Raw genomic sequence first — 21,819 nt, forward strand, 5'->3', positions numbered from 1 at the left:
ATCATGTTACCTTCAATATTTACTAAGTGAATTATGAATATTATTATTATAGTCTGCTCTTTAAAGTCTTATTATCAAATAACAGAAAAGATGTAACCATAACTTGGACAATTTAAACTTCTGAAAAGCTATTACTTCCCCAGTTCCAATGTTTCAAAGTTCTTCATAAAAGAATAATATCTGAAAACTAAGATAAGTAACATCCCCCAAACATGAAATCTTCAATTTATCAGAGTCTGAGCCTAAATACATAACTTTTTAATGTACAAGATGCAGTTAAAAATAACATGTTAGTTGTTCCTGGTGTTTATCAAACACATTCATTAGACTGATTAAAAGGGCAATACAAGAATAATTTTCTACGATATGCCAAATAATAGATGAAGTCTTACCTCCATTGCTAAAACTACCATCTGTTGGTCATAGTGATTCAGAAGATTGGGCATGAAGGCAGTGTTATAAGGCAAATCCTGGCACACCCTCAAGGTAATAGGCTCAAAGAAAATAAACTGTGCCCACCGGTTTGGCCCACAAACATAGTCAAGGGCCACAGTTAAAAGATGATCCAACTCATAGCCACGCTTTCTCGATTGAATGGGATTCAGATGATCAGGCCTACTCAATATGTATTTTAGATCTTTGTACACCTACAGGTCTCAGCTTGAAAGTACTTCTTCTATCTTACTGTTAAGTTCTTCAAACAGAATTACTCTGCACCGTCAGAGGTTTGTTAGCTTGGTCTCACAAAAGGCATTTGTTTTTGGTTTCACAATATGGGAAAATGACATCATCTTGCCTCTTCTTTTCATTTTCTTACATCGGGTACCATGTGGCCAACGTGTCAAGTTGATCAACCACATTCCCAAACAACAGGTTCCATCTTAGGAGAAGAGCTATTTCTTCCTTTGACTGAAGTATCTGAAAAATAATTGAAAAAAAATTGGGTGAAATTAGCAATTTCCTCTTAAAATATTGCAAGCTTGATATTAAAACTTTGATTAGCTCAGTAAAGTTGCAGGATACAAAATCAGTATACAAAAATCAGTTGTGCTTCTACAAACTAACAATCAGGTACTAGAAAGAGAAATTTTAACATACTGCCTTTGGGACTTTCTGGTGGTCCAGTGATTAAAACTGCACACATCCACTGATGAGCTCCAGTGCACTCCCTGGTGGAGAACTAAAATTCCAAGTGCCAGGTGTGTGGCTAACAACAACAAAAATCACAAACTTTGACTGCCTTACAGAGAAAATACATGGATATTTCAGAAAAAATACGACAGTTTCTCTACCTTCTCATTCTTGCTATAGATATACAAGAGAATCCATAAACAGCATTTAAAGGAAAGTACTATTTCTTCCCTCAGTTGTTTATATAACATATAGTTTAATTTCCCATCTACAGTGGTAGTTTTTCATTTGTCACAAGACATAATTGATCCATTTTGAAAAACTTGCATGCTGTTGTCCTAAATTTTATTTAAATATCTGCCACACTTAATAACAAGTTATTTAAATGTTATTATATATGTTTTAATCATTACATGATTCAGCAGATGGTACCTGTGAAAGGTGTAAACTAAAAGAAATCAAAAGATATGGATTGAAGCCTCTTTCCAACTATGTGAATCACTTACCTTCTCTGAGCTCAGAATTTTCCTTTCTAAAAATTGCACCTCCCTATCAAAGATGTATGAGTGAATTATAAAATAATGCACTCTATAAAAGGTAAAGCAACATCAAACTTTAGGTAGTTTTATTACTGAATGACAGCAGATACAAAGACTTACTTCTATCAACCAATACTGAACTGGCAAACAGAAGATTCTAAAAGTAGTATCAGGACATTTTCCCAACAATGCTTCATCCTTTTAGATAGTGCAAAAATTCAGTACAGAAAACGTTTGACCAACAAATGCTTCATTATACAGAGTCAGGCTTCAGAGAAGAGTCAACTCTAGAAAGTTACAGCATGGAATATGAATGATTTCCAGTGAAGAGTTTCTACCAAGTTTCAGAGTTGGATTTGACACTGCCTTTCCTGGGGGCTTCCCTGGGGGCTCAGACGGTAAAGAATCCGCCTGCAATGCTAGAGACCTGGGTTCGATCCCTGGGTTGGGAAGATTCCCTGGAGGAGGAAATGGCAACCCACTCCAGTATTCTTGCCTGGAGAATGCCATGGACAGAGGAGCCTGGCAGGCTACGGTCCGTGGGGTCGCAGAGAGTTGGATGCAACTTTCACATTCACTTTTTTTTCTAGGGACAAAAATATGCATCTCTTTTGGGGCTGGAAGGGTAGGTAAGAGTGGAAGGCAGGATTGGTAGGAAAAAAGCGTATTCTAAAACTATCATACTTCCATTTGGTTTTGTAATGATGTTAAGTCTGCTTTTACTTTATTTTTGCTTCACAGATGTCAAATATTTCTGTTTGAAGTACACAACCTCAGCTGGGAAAACATGAGAAAGTCAGGTTCAGAAATTCTCAGAGACCCAGGTTAACAGGACAACTCAAATAGATATTAGGGCCTGTGACAGAGAACTTGAACCGTCTTGGCTAAAGCAGAGAAAGAAACTGTCCTTTGCGCACTACCAATGACAGGGCCCTCTGCATCCCAGGCTTTCATTACTGGGCAGAAAAAACTATTTGGAGAAAGTCAAGCCATGGCTGAATCTTCCCAATTTCTCCCCCAAGCATATGGTCTTGAGTAGAAGAAGAGAAAAGTAAAGTCTACAACCTTAGGAATTAGAGACACCAAAGTTACAAGCAACCTCTGCCCCAAACGTTTCATCTCTCTAATACGGAAATCTCTAAACCAGAAATATTTGTTAAAGCTTCTTGGCCTGCCATATTTTTTCCTCCTTCAAGCTGGGCCCAGAAATGTGATGTCTGGCTATGGAAAAGAGATATTAAACACAGTCATGTATATTTAAGCTTAATTATCATGCAGCACGGTAACAATTATGCATATCATTAAATGTGTCAAATAAGCCCTGAACGCTTTATTTGGCTACAGTATCAAACATCCATAGAAGTTCCATTTTTGTAGTTTGCTCCTTATGCAGCATGTTCATCTGCTTGCAACTTAGAAAAAAATTAAAGGGAACATTGCTCCCTACTGAATATGTGTATAACAATGAGAATTTCAAATTTTTCATTTAGACTATTATTCAAGCTGTATGGGTTCTAAATTGACGGTTCAAAGAAGATGACCACACAAAACTTGAGGAAGAAACAAAGTAATATTGAGTTTTTTAAACTAGGTGAGAAACCCCCTTATACTTCTGTCTACTCTATTTTACTTGGTTTTCCCTCAGTTATTCCTTTTGCCTCATTTACAAACAATACTTCTCACAGACTTACAAAAGTGCTTTCCTTTATGTACTTTAACATTCAAATTTCCATATATCCAAACATTTTTGTAAAATTATTGTTAGGCTGGGATAGGATAAAACCTTAATACATTAAGACTGTAGTTTATGATTATTAAGATAAATAAGAAAAAACAGTAGAATGCCATGAGACAAGAAGAAAAATAGGAACACTAAAAATATTAAGGAATTCATATTTCTTCCAAATTAGAGGTTCCCTAATTTTAATGTGCAGTAGATTCATAGAAACCCCACGGGTCTAAGAAATCCGAACCTCTGGAAAATGAATGATATACATGCATTCTAACAATTATCTCTGTACTGTTACAAGTGATCTATAAGTCATATTTTGAGAAATGCTATCCTAAAATAGAATAACTTAAAACAGTACAGGATATTTGCACATAATTATGTGCTTAGCAAAAGTAGTATATACAATGAATTTTTTAAAAAGCAGATAAAGAATACTACCTTAATAGAAAAATCGAAAAAGGACATAAATTTACAAATGGCCAACAAACATATGAAAAGATACTCAACTTTACTAATAAAAACATACAAACATGATATTTAACATTTTTGCCAATCAGATGAGCAAAGTAAGAATAACAGAACACAGTATAGGAGAGGGTGCAGAAAAAGGAATATATTCAACATTCCAACACTTGGAAGTACTTTCTTTTGGTTTTTTTTTTTTGGCTGTCCCACACGGCTTGCAGAATCTTAGTTCCCCAAACAAGGACTGAACCCGGGCCAGAGTAGTGGAGTGTCTAACCACTAGACCGCCAGGAAATTCTCCATTTTCAAATACTACTGGAGGAAAAGCAAACTAGTTGGTATTTCAAAAAAAAAATAGCTATGGACATCAAAAGCCCTTAAAATGTATATAATTTGATTCAGCAGACCTATTCTACAATTTATGCTAAGAAAGTAAACACAAGTACACATGATGTATAACTGAAATGTTAGTACAAAAACCCAGAGACAATCTGAAAGTCTGCCAATAAGGAATTGGTTAAACTAAGGTACAACCACATATAACACACTAACTAAAAATGATGAGCAGGATCTGTATATACTGACTTCAAAAGACAGTAACAATACAAAAACTGAAAAATAAAATTTTAAATGGTTTACAAAACAGCATATAGTCTCCCACTTCTGTCAAAAATATACATACACGGAACAGAATAAAATTACCTGAACTGTTTAAAAATACAATATTATAGGGACTTCCCTGGCAATCCAGTGATTAGGACTCCACACTTCTATGTCAGGGAGCTCGAATTTCATCACTGGTCAGGGAATTAAGGTCCCACAAGCTGCAAAGTGTGGTCAAAAAACAAAAACAAAACAAAAAAGTAGTAAAGTATTATAAATGCTGCAATGTTATTTTAAAGTCTGTCGCATGTTATTTATGTATGGGAACATTAAGTGCTAAATCTATGAATGTGTGCTGACAATACTACTACTTGAATCAATGATTTACTGGCTGTTGATTAAATAACAAGCCAAGGGACACAAAAATACCCTACTACAGGTAGCAAGAAAAGCAAAAAAAAAAAATGATGATACATTTAGAATGGGTCAAAAATTGGTTTTGAATACTGAAAAAAATCAGATCACCTCTCAGCTGAACCAAATATTATGCACATTAAAAAAAAACTTTTGATATATATTCTAAGTTGCTTTTCAATAACATAATGAAATGAATGCTTCTAATCAGGATCATGTGAGTATGCATAGCAACAGTCCTTTTTCCTAAGAGAACCATCCTCGAAGAAGCTGTAAGTTTCAGAGAGGACACAGAAGATTGAGGAAACCAGGAAATACTGACCAAATACAGCAACTGATCACATAAAGGTTAAAAGATTTTTTCCATTCTTTTTGATATTATATCTTTTACCACAGCAATCTGCAGAATCTCAGTTGAATAAAGCGAATTGGTGGATTAACTGGAGGGAACAGTCTCAGGCATCAAGGACCAGTAAAAAGTGAGGGGTCTGGCAACAGTTTTTCATGCCCTAACCCTGAGCGAAGACATTCACTTCTTTACAGAGCAATATATGTGGAAAACTAATTTCCAATTAAGTGACCTGATGACTATTTCATCAGAAAACAAAAAGGACTAGATACATTTAACCCTACATTTTAATTTTTATCAATGTGTAACATCAGAAATCTGATATTCCCCAATTTACCAGTTCTCTTTTGATGATAAAAAGTTCAGTTCAGTCGCTCAGTCATGTCCGACTCTTTGCGACCCCGTAAATCACAGCAAGCCAGGACTCCCTGTCCATCACCAACTCCAAGAGTTTACCCAAACTCATATCCATTGAGTTGGTGATGCCATCCAGCCACCTCATCCTCTGTCATCCCCTTCTCCTCCTGACCCCAATCCCTCCCAGAATCAGGGTCTTTTCCAGAGTCAATTCTTCGCATGAGGTAGCCAAAGTATTGGAGTTTCAGCTTCAACATCAGTCTTTCCAATGAACACCCAGGACTGACCTCCTTTAGGATGGACTGGTTGGATCTCCTTGCAGTCCAATGGACTCTGAAGACTCTTCTCCAACACCACAGTTCAAAAGCATCAATTCTTCAGTGCTCAGCTTTCTTCACAGCCCAACTCTCACATCCATACATGACCACAGGAAAAACCATAGCCTTGAATAGACGGACCTTCGTTGGCAAAGTAATATCTCTGGTTTTTAATATAGTATCTAGGTTGGTCATAAATTCTCTTCCAAGGAGTAAGCGTCTTTTCATTTCATGGCTAAAATCACCATCTGCAATGATTCTGGAGCCCCCCAAAATAAAGTCTGATACTGTTTCCCCATCTATTTCCCATGAAGTGATGGGACCAGATGCCATGATCTTCGTTTTCTGCATGTTGAGCTTTAAGCCAACTTTTTCACTCTCCTCTTGCACGTTCATCAAGAGGCTCTTTAATTCTTCACTTTCTGCCATAAAGGTGGTGTCATCTGCATATCTGAGGTTATTGATATTTCTCCTGGCAATCTTAATTTCAGCTTGTGCTTCCTCCAGCCCAGCGTTTCTCATGATGTACTCTGCATATAAATTAAATAAGCAGGGTGACAATATACAGCTTTGACGTACTCCTTTTCCTATTTGGAACCAGTCTGTTGTTCCATGTCCAGTTCTGTTTAATTTTTATCAATGTGTAACATCAGGAATCTGATATTCCCCAATTTACCAGTTCCCTTTTGATGTTAAAAAGTAAAAGCCCCAAAAATAAGTTGAGTATTTGTCCTGAAGAGCAGCAATAAAGGGCATGCAATCTTGGAAGACTGTCTTCAGAGGCTGGCTACAAAGCCAGACCCAAAGAACTCAGGTGGGAAAAGCAAGAGATGGCAACTGTGAAGAGGAAAGAAAGCCGGCAGAATCCCAGAAGAGACAATGACAAAAGTGGGCCCTGGGGGCTTGTCAGCAAGGCCCTGCAACAAAAGATACTAGCAATTCTATTCCAATTCACACTTTCTGTACAGAAAGTGATTCCTTTCATCTTTCTCAGCTTAGATTTACTTATCTGGACACACTATACATATACATAGCATTTTGCGTTTCCAATTCACAAATTAAAGGTTGCCTCAAACACACTGGCTACAATGGGAACCGGAGGATATTCTTTTGTCTTCTTTCAGAGTTTTCCAAGACTGCATTATAAGGATTAGCACTCACTACCTCTGAAGCTTCTTCTCTCAAGGAAATCATCATCTTGTAAGAGAGCAAAGTACACACTGAGAGCATATCACTGCTCAAAGTGCTAGATTCCTTTTCCTAAAACTCATGTGGGTTTTGGCCTTTTGTTTTCCATATCGTGTTTAAAAAATAAATTCATTCTCAGGATACTGTTTTCTGGTTGCTAAAGCATCAGTTCAGTTCAGTCGCTAAGTCGTGTCCGACTCTTTGCGACCCCATGAATCGCAGCACACCAGGCCTCCCTGTCCATCACCAACTCCCAGAGTTCACCCAGACTCATGTCCATCAAGTCAGTGATGCCATCCAGCCATCTCATCCTCTGTCATCCCCTTCTCCTCCTGCCCCCAATCTCTCACAGCATCAGAGTCTTTTCCAATGATTTAATTCTTCACGTGAGGTGGCCAAAGTACTGGAATTTCAGCTTTAGCATCATTCCTTCCAAAGAAATCCCAGGGCTGATCTCTGCTCCATATTTAATTCATCGGAGAAGGCAATGGCAACCCACTCCAGTACTCTTGCCTGGAAAATCCCATGGGCGGAGGAGCCTGGTAGGCTGCCTTCTATGGGGTCGCACAGAGTTGGAAATGACTGAAGCGATTTAGCAGCAGCATATTTAATTCATAGGGCCTAGATTCTTACAAATCTCTAGGTATCACTTTGCTACATTATCTCATTTTTAAAGTCCGTCTAGTCATCTACTGATTACAAAAGACAATCTAATCTTCCAGTGTGCTGAGTGATGGGGCTTAAAAAAATACAGGAAAAACAAATAAAGTTCAAAACTAAAATGAATAGTAGGCATCAAAATCCAGTCCATCTTACAACTTATATATACTTTTAATTCTAGAGACAGCAGAAGCAGAAGATCTTTTAAAACTAAAACCAGAAAGTTAAAAGATGGCCAGAAGTGAAGTGGAGTCTCTCAGTCGTTTCCGACTCTTTGTGACCCCATGGACTGTAGCCTACCAGGCCTCTCTGTCCATGGGATTTTCCAGGCAATAGTACTGGAGTGGGTTGCCATTTCTTTCTCCAGGGGATCTTCCCAACCCAGGGATTGAACCCAGGTCTCCCACATTGTAGGCAGACACTTAACCATCTGAGCCACCAGGGAAGTCCTAAAAGATGGCCAGAGTCTGGACTTTAAAAAAAAAAAAAAACAGGTTGAAATTCCAGCCTCGTTTCCCTGTTCCATTAAAATGTGTTCAGGAAATGCTCTAATATCAAGCTCCTGATTTTTTTTCCCCTTTAGCATGGTTGCATGTTTTAACTATAAAATTAGTTTAATGAGATAAACTTTGAGGACCAGGATTTTTTTTTTTTAGGCCTACTAGCCTAGTTGTTTGGAGAAGGCAATGGCACCCCACTCCAGTACCCTTGCCTGGAAGATCCCGTGGATGGAGGAACCTAGTAGGCTGTAGTCCATGGGGTTGCACAGAGTCAGACATGACTGAAGTGACTTCGCAGGAGCAGCAGCAGCCTAGTTGTTTTTTCTTAAACTTCATTCACAGCAAATTCCTTGGATCCCCCAAAACTGTTGCTAGTTCTCAGTGTAACAAATTGTAACTCAAAGACAGATTCATCATTTCTGATGCAACAGTCAGTTAAAACTAATTTCTACTCAAAGAGGAGCTGGTACTCTTCAAACATTCATTCCTAACCTTCTGGAAATGCCACTATTAAAAACCTTCACTTCTTTCCTTAAGACGCTGCAACCCTTCTTCTCCCAAATCTATACTGAACAATTCCTCTCATACATATTTCAAAGTTTTGCTTTTCATTTGCACTACTGCTCTTTTTGTGGGCAGCTGCAGCTTTAAATGTCTCTAATTCTAGAGATTTAGAGGTTAAAAAATGCTTGAGGCCAACACTGCTCTTCCCTGTGAAAGAAGGTAAAGATGCAGTAAGAACTGTTTCCTAGCACATGTCTCCTGAAGAAAATAAAAGTCAACAGCAGTCTAACATCAACAAACTAACATGCTCAGAATAAGTTTTCAGTATGAAATCTCACAGTTTTACTAACACTTATGAAATTTAAGTCGGGGAGAGAGATGTTTTGCCTGTCAAGTGGGCAACAGAGGACTTACAGTGAGTTTAAAACCCCCTCTCTTTGCCCAGTGATGACACGCTCACAACACTGTACTATACAAACAAAGAACGTGCACTTTACTATTTAGCTTCCCCGGAGAAGGCAATGGCACCCCACTCCAGTACTCTTGCCTGGAGAATCCCATGGACTGAGGAGCCTGGTGCACTGCAGTCCATGGGATCGCCAAGAGTCGGGCACGACTGAACGACTTCACTTTCACTTTTCACTTTTACGCATTGGAGAAGGAAATGGCAACCCACTCCAGTGTTCTTTCCTGGAGAATCCCAGGAATGCGGTAGCCTTGTGGGCTGCTGTCTATGGGGTCGCATAGAGTCGGACACAACTGAAGCGACTTGGTGGCAGCAGCAACAAGTCTCCCTACTTCAAATATCTCAATCGTGGCTGGGATCTCTCTAGAAAAATCCACCTGAATGTTCAAAGCACAAAATAAAGGTCAGAGGAATACAGTACCTAAGATGAAAAAAGGGATCAAAGAACCTAAAGTCCTTTCTTCCTCTATTAGTAGGGCACTGGTAGATTTAGGAGAGATGTAGAGGCAGGGAATATTAGTGGAAGAGAAAAAGAAAAAAGAAAAAATGGAGGAGGAGGAAAGAGAAGGTAAGACGATAGGCTTTACTAATTGTTGAGGTCCTTTAACGGACCAGACCCTGGTGGTCCAGAGTCGACGATAAGAAAGTAAAGGAGAGAAAGAGGCTGATATTCCTTGGTTTACGCAGAAAGCCAAGAAAGCCCCTGGCACGGGGCTCGCTCAGTTCATGGAGGCCTCAGGCTCCCTCTCGATGCGGTGAAGGCACACAGCGCCTTCTCAAGAGGGTCTTAGAAGCCTGGGCAGAAAAGTGAATTCAGAGGGCTTCTGTGCTCCAAAGAAATAGCCTGATAGAGAAAAAGAAAGACATGGGGATCAGAGCTCTGATGGAGCAAAGGTGTTTTAATTAACATGGTGTGGGCATATAGACTGTCTTACAAGGCAGTTATTCTCAGCAAAGATAAAGATTAAAATTCCAGACTTATAAAACATAGGCGATCCATATTAAAGAGAGAGAGAGTTGTAAACAATCACTTTTACTGTATGGTTCACAAGAAGGAGAGGGTACTTATCTCCGTATAGAAAATCTAATGAAGGAAATGCCTGGATTCCTCAGCCCCCGGGAGACGCTTGAGTATTTAGGAATTAATAAGGAACAGAGAATTTCTGACAGATCCAAAACAGCACACAGGAAGCCTCCTGTTAAATGCTTCCTGAAAACTAATTACCTTATTTTCCTGACAGTTTCAAAGCATTTGTGGGGAGGGGAGAAGAGGAGGAACCTCTTATTTCACTAAATAAAAGGCAACACTGTAAGAAGAACTGCATCTCAATTATCTTTTATTTTCAGCTACATCCTTGCAAGCCTGCCCACTTAAACTTTTACATCACTTTCCTATCTTATTACCTCTATGTTGTGGTTTGGTACTTCAAACAAACACTTTTTTTTTTCCTTCTTCTTATGGAGGAAAAAGATGGTATTGATTTGCTTAAAAGTACGGATGGGTAAAAAAAAAAAAAAAAAGGACAGCGGGAAATCATTATCTTGAGGAGTAAATGGTTCTTAATAACAGAACTACGGATTTATCCGTCCCTTTGACTGTTAGCATGCCACTAAAGGCTTCAGAAGGCTCAAGAGGGAGGTTAACATCCCCCTTGTCAAGTGTTTGTTTCCTTGCTCCTGCGGTATTGGCTTTGCCAAGTAACCCAATTCCCGTATATAAACATTACAGGTCTCTCCAAACTACTATAAAATAAGATATGGTTTGACCAATCTTATAGAGCAGTCATTTATTTCTATAGCTGCTGGTCTGCTCTGTCTGCCTACATTCAGAAGGGAACAAAAATTCAAAATTTCATTTATTCTGGGCCCAAAACCAGACCTTTTGTCCTTCCTAGATATTTTGCAACTTCGAGTTGACTCCTCTGCCTAAATTAGTGGCATATGTTTTTGTTAAGAAAAAAGAAGAAAGAAAGAAAGAAAAAAACCACCCCTTATTCTCTTATTGAGGAAGGCAACTAATTCTGAAAAAGGCCTCTAGGAAGATGTTAAAATGTCTTGAAATGTTTAACAGAACCTTATTTCAGAGGCTATGGATGAACCTCCCCGAGGTACCCCAGGGCAAACACACGGAGCGTCCAAGGGGGCAGAGGGGAAAGCCTCGAGGAGGAATATGCAGACTTTGCAAAACTGACGGGAGGGAGGAGAGGGGACAACTTTCAGGACTAGAAACAGGAAGCAGTCCAGATGCTGCGATGCTGCCTGCACCCCCGCACCCAGCCCTCCGTGCATCTTCCTCCCCGCCAGCAGCTGCATGCTCCACCCACAGCCCCCAGTGGCCCGGGAGTGCCACATGCCCCTGCGGCGCCAACCAAGCCCCAGGGCTGGGCTAAGGGTGGCGTGCAGGGAGCGTGGGCCCCACTCGACCAGGTTGCTGGGCGCAGATTCGGGACCGAGAGGGTTAATCCAGTCCGCGCACACAGTCCGCCCAGCCCCAAACCCGGGCTCCCCTGCCGGCCCGCCACCCACCCCGAGAAAGCCCGGAGACACCCCTCCACAGCACAGCGCCCAAGGCTTTTGTTTTGTCAGAGACGAGAATAACGATCCTTGAGGAGGAGGTGCCGCAGCTGCTCGTGGCTCTTTGGCACAGGCTTACACCGAGGAGCGGGCAGCCGAGGCGGCACCTCCTAAGTCCCCACTCTCAAGTCCTTTTCCCGCTGAGCAGGACGGGAAGGGGCCTGCACGACCCGGGGCTCACCTCACACCTCGGGGCTGGGCTCCCGGGGGGCTGCGGTACCGGCCGGGGGCAGCCAAAGGTCCCTCAGGTAAACGGAGCCAGCGAGGACCACCAGCGTGGACCACCAGCGTGCGCCTCCGAGCGACCGAGAGCTTTCGCGATGGCCGCGACACATGCGCACGCATGTACGGCGCAGGCGCACTGCGCATGCTCGCCCGAGCGCTCCTATTTTGAGCCCAGCTTCTGGATACCCGTCTGCAGGTTTCGTTGCACTTTACCTCGCGCCGAGGCTGATGCCTGGCCCTGTCCTGCTCCAACGGAGTCGTTCTGCGCTCTGGAAGCTTTTCTTAAATGCCCTCAGTCCCCTTTGCAAAACTCTCCCTCCCTTCCCTGCTGAGACAATGCAGCGACTCTCATCACTCAAGCCTGGAACGCTATTATTGAGAGACCACCAAAACCTGTTTGAGAACCAGCGTGCCCCCTGGGAACCCGGGGATTGGAATTGATTAAGAGGTGGGTGCTGAGAGTGGTACTGGGTGCAGATAGAAGTAGTCAGCTTTCATATTGCAGAGCTCCAGGCTGAAGCGGCAGAGCAGATACCCTCTTTACCGACACCCACTTTAGTCAGCAGGTGGGGCTTGAGGTTATTGGTGGCATTCCTCATCTTCTGTTCTTTGGGAAATGTTTCTTCTCTCTTTTTCTTCATAAGTGATTTTATTTTTTTCTCCATAAGCTATTCTAGAACTTAAAGATTCCTTAGAAATCATCTAAACCTAACCTCTCATTATTCAGACGTGGAAAAGAACGGTCCAGAAAGGTTAAAAAGACTTAGCCAAAGCCAGGCAGGGTTTTAAGGGCTGAGTCTGGATTCACTCATTCCAAGCCAAAGCTGTTACCATTGCCTCTATCATTTTACCTACCTTCCTTTCTCTTCCTGTCCCTCCCTTTTCAACCTAGACTTCACAGCCATCATTTTGTTCTATGGTAGCACACAGGACTTAAAGAAATACTTTGATCTTGTAGCATAGTATGACTGTACTTAACGTTCTTCAACTGTACACTTGGTTAAAATGGTGTATTTTAGTATAATCTTCTCTCTGAATCTTTGCCACCCCATGTTAGGAGACTGACCAAAAACAGCTATATAATCTGTGGTTTGTCCAAACCCTTGGGACACATCTCTGTGGCATCTTTAATTATAGGCAACTACTTTATACAAAGAAAAGTGGAAGTGTTAGTCCCTCAGTCGTGTCCGACTCTTTGTGATCCAATGGACTGTAGCCCACCAGGTTCCTCTGTCCATGGACTTCTCCAGGCAAGAATACTGGAGTGGGTTGCCATTCCCTTCTCCAGGGGATCTTCCCGACCCAGGGATGGAACCCAGGTCTCCTGCATTGCAGCCAGATTCTTTACTGTTTGAGCCACCAGTGAAACAATCTGTTTTAAAGATGCTCCCTAAATGATAATAAATACTGAGCTTAGACAGTCATAAATATCGTTTGATGTCAGAAGATGAGCTATGCGAATTGCACCATAAAAGGGATCTGAAATGACATTTTCAATGTCGTTAATAAATACTAATGCAGTAATACTTTTTCTTTTTTTAAATAACATTGATCCATAGGCTGATTCTTATCAAGTCATTGTGTCTTGTGGAGCCAACACTGCCTCTACTGAAGGTGAGTGAGTGAAGCAGCTAAGAGCATTTATGAAAAGCAGTATAGACCTGCTTCGGGTACTTCTAGATCCCTTGTACCTTCAGATCCTCTAGAGATGTGCTGCTCTCACAGTTTTATGCAATTTACACATGGTCTTGTGAAAACTGTCAGGCATAGAACATATCTTGGCTCCTAGTGGGAGGTGGGAATGATGTAGAAATTATCGTTGAATGTATCAACATGATCACATCTCAGAAATAGACCACTGAGTGAACGAAGCGAACTACAAAGTATGTAAATTATGATAGCTCTTTAAAACAGTCACACTGTTTACAAGGCCAAACATGTATATATAATAAGCATAAAAAGTGGACAAGTAGGCAGCACACTAAATTTTATGACAGTGGATGCCTCTAGGCAGGCAGGGTGGGAAATGAGATCTGGGCAGCATGTAAAAGAGGCTTCAACTCTTAATCACACACATGAAGCAAAATGTTAACATTTTAAAAAATCTCTGCAGGGAGAAAAGGGTGTTTCTTAGGCAAGTCTGTAAACTTTTCTTTATGGTTGAAATGTTCCCTTTAAAAATAATGTTGAGGGGCTTCCCTGGTGGTCCAGTAACTAAGATTCCACCCTCCCAATGCAGAGGACCTAGGTTAAATCCCTGGTCTGGGAACTAGTGCAAGACAGGGAAGCCTGGAGTGCAGCAGTTGATGGGGTTTCAGAGTCACACACGACTTAGCGACTGAAGACCAACTGGGAACTAGATCCCACAAACTGCAACTAAAGATCCAAGATCTTGTGTGCTGCAACTAAGATCCAGTGCAGCCAAATAAATATTTTTAAAAGGAATTTAAAAAAATTTTAAATGAAAGTAATGTTAAATTTTCGAGGACATTGAGCCAATGTGCTCACCGTGAACACAATGTGAAGGGCTGAACAAGGAGAGGTCCAGAGGATGCTAGTTGAGAGGATCAATGAAAGGGACCTTATTTTCAGGGATAAAAATATTCAGATCTAACAGGGATAAAGTGTCGGGCTCTCTTTAATCCCATCTTTCTTTCATTCAATGTTATAACCACCAATAGAAAGTCTTTAGGGCTTCCCTGGTAGCTCAGGAACTTCACCGAGACCCAACACTCTCCCAGGGAGTTGTTAAAACTGGTCTCTTTCTGGATGAACCCATTTTGAAACCATCCATGTTAACCGGTAATACATGGTAATTTCGTATTGCATCTACTTACCTCCCCCAGGCCTCCACCCCTGCAAAAGTCTTTGTTTATTCATTTTACGTACAACCTGATCATAAAACATACAACCATACTTAAAACCACTGGGATGGAATTCAGACAACATAAGTTTCGATTTGGCCACTTACTGATCCTTTGTCAACTCTAAAGAAAGCAGCAACTATGAGCTTTACTTTTCATTTTCTTTTTAAACGGGAGATATATGAATGCTGCCTATTTCAAAACAATGAAACAATATAAACATAGGGTTTACATTTATTTACCTTGGAAGAGAGTACATTTTTTATGTATTTTAGAGAACGTGCGATAATGAGAAAAGTCTTCTTTTTTGAATTTGGTTAGCTGCTGCCCATAAGAACTGTTTTACACTTCCCAGATGTCCCTTCTGAAATGTTGTTTTTCTCTAGCATTAGTTTATAGTTCTATACCAGTAGTTATTTCTACATTGTACTTTCAAATCCTCATTAGATTTCTTTTTTTTTTTTTATTCTTGCATTCTCACTCTGCCTCTCATTACATGGTAGATGCTTCATAAATTTCATTAATGAAATTAGACCAGATCAGAAAATTTCCCAAATTTGGAGTTATCCTTATTCAGGCATGCCATCTGCTGGTTCCCTGGTGTATCTGTTAGTCGGCCTGAATTCCTTAATCCAATAAATTACAATTCATGTTGAAGCATTGCTGAGTTTGTGTGTTGGGCAATTTTCCCACGTTCTTTCCCTTCCTGTGTGCAGGTGCTATTCTTTCATTGAACCTCTCCAGAATTGTTTTTCCTGCAACCTTCTTTTACCTGTTGGCCACTCTAAAAACCCGGAGAAATGGAGTTTACGTTTCAGAACCCCGGAGTGACCAGAACGATATAACTGGGCGTGCTCAGTAGGTTGGCCTGATTTGGACAATACTTACAGCTTGAATGGGGGCATTTAATGCTGTTTGTTTCAGGATTGGTTGTATATTCGTCCTAGCACTCTATTGAGAGATGGCAGCCTTTCCCACCCTCTGGGCCCTCCCACTTTTCCATTCTGTCCCTGTGCCCAAATTTGGAGCCAGCCCGCCAGGATCTCCCAGCCAATCAAGAGACCACACATTGTTGCCTAAGAGACCCCGGATGCCAGGGAAAAGATTTATAGGTAGTGATTGGCCTACTGGAAGGGGTGGGAGCTAGACGGAGTCACAGAAACAGGAGCTATGGCAACAGCAGCGCTAGAGGCTTGAGGAGAAAGACTTGAAGAGAAAGACTTAAAGAGGTGAGAGCAGTGATCACTGCATGAAAAAGATGGAGACTCCTTTGAGAGCTCTTCTCTCAGGTCCTCCTGGGCTTCTCATGAGCCTTGGTAGTGACCCCAGGAATTACATTTTGCTCTGTATTAGCAGTTAAATGACCAGGTGCATCATATATATGAAATTAACAACCAACAAATAATTACCTCTATGCTTATCAAAGCACTAGGTCTTTGCATTGTCTTATAGTTTCTCTTTGTTTCCACCTAGTTGAATATAAGATGAATTCATATTTAAATCTAGATCAGATCACATCAGATCAGTCACTCAGTTGTGTGCGATTCTTTGCGACCCCATGAATCTCAGCACGCCAGGCCTCCCTGTCCATCACCAACTCCCAGAGTTCACTGAGACTCACATCCATCGAGTCAGTGATGCCATTCAGCCATCTCATCCTCTGTCGTCCCCTTCTCCTCTTGCCCCCAATCCCTCCCAGCATCAGAGTCCTTTCCAATGAGTCAACTCTTCACATGAGGTGGCCAAGGTACTGGACTTTCAGCTTTAGCATCATTCCTTCCAAAGAAATCCCAGGGCTGATCTCCTTCAGAATGGACTGGTTGGATCTCCTTGCAGTCCAAGGGACTCTCAAGAGTCTTCTCCAACACCACAGTTCAAAAGCATCAATTCTTCGGTGCTCAGCCTTCTTCACAGTCCAACTCTCACATCCGTACCCTATTTCCTGATCATTTCCTGGTAATCTCTATTTCCTTCTCTGATGATACTGCAGCGTACAATGGGTGAGCTGTGTGTTAGTGGAGAAACTCAACCGTGTTCTGCTCTGTAAACACCAAATAAAAACCCGATTATCCTGAGTCTAACCCCAGTGCTCGGTTCCTAATGTTGAGTTGTACCTTCTTTGCCACTAGCTTTAATCCTTAAACCACTCACCTCCACTGTTGTGTTCATTCATTCCACTGATTGAGACAAGGTTTTATTGAGCACCTACTGTGCACTACTGAGTTTAGGATTCAGGTGAGCACATTCAGAAAACCACATTAGCAGAGAAGCACCAGTTTTGTACCACATTCTCTGATCTGAAGTTCAGTGTGTCTGTACAGATAGTGCATGAAGGGAGAGGAAGGAGGATGAACCAAAAAGGTAAATTCATGGTGTACCTAGACTAGCATGCTAAGGATTCTGTAGCCATTATCGAGTCTCTGAAGGTTTTTGAGCTGAAAAATGACTAACAGACCTTTTAAAAAATACTTCCCTGAATAGGGTAGTGGTTAGCCAAAGTTGGGGAGGAGGGAAGTGTGGAGATATTGATCAAAGGGTACAAACCTTCAGTTATAAAAGGAATAAGTTCTAGAGACCTTAAGTACAGCATGGTGACTATGTGGTGATGGTGGTGGTAGTTTAGTCGCTAAGTTGTGTCCCACTTTTGCAACCCCATGGACTGTAGCCCACCAGGTTCCTCTGTCCATGGGATTCTCCAGGCAAGAATACTGGAGTGGGTTGCCATGTACTTCTTCAGGGGATCTTCCTGCCCAGGGATCATGGTGACTATTGTTAATAATAATATATTATATACTTGAAATTTGCTAGAAGAGTAGATCTCAAGGGTAATCACACACACAGTAGCACACACATGCACACACACGCATACATGCACACACACACGGTGACTATGGGAGGTGATGGATATGTTACATAGTTTGATTGTGGTAAGCATCCCACAATGTGTACATATACTAAAACATCACCTTAAATATATACATTTTTTTGTTAAAAAAACCCTCTTGTAGTAGACTGTAATCTCCATTATAGTCAAGACTTGTCTTTATACCTGGAATACAGACCTAATAAGTCTTTAGTGAAGTTGTGCAATGGTGACAGTGTGAAGAATGGCTTTGAAGATGGGATTGGAGGTGTGTTACCACTGGAACTTTACCAGAGGACCTATCCTTGCCTTTAAGCATGACACTAGAAGCACACACTGGGGGTAAGGGCCAGAAGCCCTTTTTCTTCCCCTTTATCCAAAGAAAAATTAAAGGGGAACATGCAAGGACAGCCATTAAGGGGGAAAGAGGTCATGAAAAAACAACAGCAAGGTTTGTATGTAGAAGGAGGGAAGGCAACTTGCTTTGTCTTGTAATTTTTTTGTATGTTGTATGAAAGCGTCTGAGTGGTCTATACTGTGATCCAGTGTGGACATGCAGATATGCACACTGCCCATCTTCTAGAGTGGACAGAGGAAAAAACTGTAAAAGGATAATGACAAAAACCAGGGCAGGATACCTCCATTTGCCTGCTTCAGGAAGACTATTACCAAGAGGGCTCTTTTGCTCAGCCAGGCCCATCTCCTGAAAACCAAACTTTATTCAAATTGATTTGAAAAAAAGAGCCTAATTCAAATGATTTGTAGCTCTGAAGAACCAGGAAGGAAAAAACAAAAACAAACAAACAAAAAAACATGCAAAACCTTAGGGAGGACCTGGAAAAGCTGCTTTGTCTTAATCAGAAATTGGGCTTAGAATCAGTCAGATTGTTTTCTACTTGAACTGGGAAAAGAGAGTTTCTGAGCTTACAACAGAAGTTTTTAACCTGGTATAAGCAAAATATAATGTTAATATGCGGAGAAGGCAATGGCACCCCACTCCAGTACTTTGCCTGGAAAATCCCATGGATGGAGGAGCTTGGTAGGCTTCAGTCCATGGGGTCACTAAGAGTCGGACACGACTGAGCGACTTCCCTTTCACTTTTCATTTTCATGCATTGGAGAAGGAAATGGCAACCCATTCCAGTGTTCTTGCCTGGAGAATCCCAGGGACGGGGGAGCCTGGTGGCTGCCGTCTGTGGGATCACACAGAGTCGGACACGACTGAAGTGACTTAGCAGCAGCAGCAGCAATGTTAATATGAATTTTTCTAGGGAGAAGATTCATAGTTTTCATCATACCCTCAAAGAGTTTTATAGCCCTGAAAAAAATAAAATAAAAGATTGAAAACAATTGGTTTAAGGAATTCCCTGGCAGTCCAGAGGTTAGGATTCTGTATGTTCATTGCCGAGGGCCAGGGTCAATCCCTGGTTGGGGACTAAGATTCTGCAAGCCGAGTGGCTTAGCCTAAACAGATAAATAAAAATTAAAACACACACACACACACACACACACACACACACACACAACTTCAATCAATTTAAATAGAAGAAATGTCAAACATGAATAAATAGCAATAAAAAAGGAAATATGTGATTTTTAACTGAGCAGATCTAGACTCAGTGACCATGCTTTATATATTTGCCTGCTCATGTGTATTTTTATAGCAGCCAATTAATAATACTGTAATGAAATCATTTCTTACATCTTTGCAACTTAGCTGTTAGGAGCTAAGAATGTGAGGGCTCATCTGAACCTCCTTTATTTCCCCTTATTCCAGTGGAGTGGTATCAGCAGGCAACTGCAGGAAGACATTATCTATGGTTTAAAACCCTGAGGTTTTAAAACTATTGGCTTTCTCTGCAGCTCTAATTTAAACCTGAGAGGGAATATTACATGTCAAGTGAGAGTCACAAAATTTCAGATCTAGCATTTGGGGGAATCCTCTGTAAGTCCAAAACTAACGGTTAATTAAAAAAAAAAATTGTTTTTATTTATTTGGCTGTGCCAGGTCTTAGTTGTGGCATGTGGATCAAAATATTGTCTGGGTGAATTCCCTGGTGGTCCAGGGGACCTGGGTTCTATCCCTGGTCAGGGAACTACATCCCACATGCCCTAACAAAGACCTGGCTCAGCCAGATAAATAAATAAAAATAAATATTTTTTAAAAATTGTCTTATATTTGTTGCTATAATTTTTGGAGCCCTGGGTCAGGCAGGCAAATCCTGTGCAGGCTCCAACTCAGCACCGCTGCTTTGGATCTGAAACATACCTTCAGAGAGGAAGAAGGCACAAACAAACAGAAACACTGAAGCTATATACTGAAAATGCCATCCATCTGCTTTAAATATTTTTTACCTTAAAATATTTTGTTGTGCCCCCTTCAAGGACAGGCTTTGAAGAACTCTGGAAATAACAGGAAGTTCTAAGAAAGTCTGTGGTGATGCTATTTTTTTTTAACACTTTATTTTGTGTTGGAGTATAACCAATTAACAGTGTTGTGGTAGTTTCACATGAACAATGAAGGGTCTCACCCATACATATACATGTATCCATTCTCCCCCAGCCAGGCTGCCATTGAGCACAGTTCCTTGTGCTATATCATGGGTCCCTGTTGGTTATCCATTTTAAGTATAGCAGTGTGTACCTGTCCAAGTCAATCCTAAAGGAGATCAGTTCTGAATATTCATTGGAAGGACTGATGCTGAAGCTGAAGCTCCAGTTCTTTGGCCACTCGATGAGAAGAGCCCACACATTAGAAAAGACCCTGATGCTGGGAAAGATTGAAGGCAGGAGGAGAAGGGGATGCCAGAGGACGAGGTGGTTAGATGGCATAACTGACTCAATGGACATGAGTTTGAGTAATCTCCGGGAGATGGGAAAGGACAGGGAAGCCTGGCATGCTGCAGTCCATAGGGTTAGTCGGACATGACTGAGTGACTACTTGCAAAAAGTTTCAAAGCTAGTAAGTTTTAGAGCCAGGATCCAAACTGTGTCATGTAAAAAGTTTTGGTTGCAAACAACAGAAATAGATTCTAGCTAATGTGTGTGTGCTGTGTGCTTAGTCGCTCAGTTGTTTCCATGGCTCCTCCGTCCATGGGGATTCTCCAGCCAAGAATGCTGGAGTGGGTTACCATGCCCTCCTCCAAGGACTCTTCCCAACCCAGGGATCGAATCCAGGTCTCCCGCACTGCAGGCAGATTCCTTACCATCTGAGCCACCAGGGATTCCCCTACAAGAAGGGTCTTCTAGCTAATGTAGGTGAAATTTATTGAAGGCTATCAGGTGGCTCACAAAATGGATAAGAAAGGACATGCATGCATGCTAAGTTGCTTCAGTTGTGTCTGATTCTTTGTGACCCTGGGGACCATAGCCCACCAGGGTCCTCTGTCCAAGGGATTCTCCAGGCAAGAATACTGGAGTGGGCTGCCATGGCCTCCTCCAGCGGATCTTCCTGGCCCAGGGATCAAACCTGCATCTCCTATGTCTCCAGAATTGGCAGGCAGATTCTTTACCACTAGCACCACCAAGGAAGCCCCTCCAAGAAGAGTCTAAGAACAGCTTAACAGTCTACTCAGAGCATCTATGGTACTTTGAATGATCACCTTGGCTGTAAAGCAAGGATAAGCCAGCATCAGTTACCTGGCCTAGCTTAGTCTTATGACTGGGCAAGGGGAGGCCACCTTGATTAACCAACCCAGCAGACCCTAAACACTGAGGGAAAAGTAATCCCTCATGGAAATTAGAGTGCTTTAATCCAATGAAGACATACACAGGGACTTCCCTGGCTGTCCAATGGTTAGAATTGGATCATAAAGAAGGTTGAGCGTTGAAGAATCGATGCTTTTTAATTGTGGTACTGGAGAAGACCTTTGAGACTCCCTTGGACAGCAAGGAGATCAAATGAGTCAATCCTAAAGGAAATCAACCCTGAATATTCATTGGGAGGACTGATGCTGCAGCTGAAGCTCCAAAACTTTGGCCACCTGATGCAAAGAGCCGACTCCTTGGAAAAGACCCTGATGCTGGGAAAGATTGAAGGCAGGAGGAGAAGGGAGGCAAGAGAGGATG

The 21,819-nt window shown here is 41.5% G+C and overlaps 1 long non-coding RNA gene across 1 annotated transcript; it reads right to left on the reverse strand.

Annotated features, from left to right (window-relative positions):
* Positions 1-237: 237 nt before the first annotated feature.
* Positions 238-12,164, reverse strand: LOC147350650 (uncharacterized). Its single transcript, XR_015149034.1, has 2 exons — positions 11,981-12,164; positions 238-918 (listed from the first exon to the last, which is right to left on the reverse strand). It is a non-coding gene; the product is annotated as an uncharacterized LOC147350650 (long non-coding RNA).
* Between the last annotated feature and the right edge of the window lie 9,655 nt (positions 12,165-21,819).

Source organism: Bos grunniens, chromosome 20 (genome assembly GCF_055505025.1).
Source record: "Bos grunniens cultivar Pamir isolate PY7600 chromosome 20, Bosgru_T2T1.0, whole genome shotgun sequence".
In the NCBI taxonomy this organism is placed as follows: domain Eukaryota; kingdom Metazoa; phylum Chordata; class Mammalia; order Artiodactyla; family Bovidae; genus Bos; species Bos grunniens.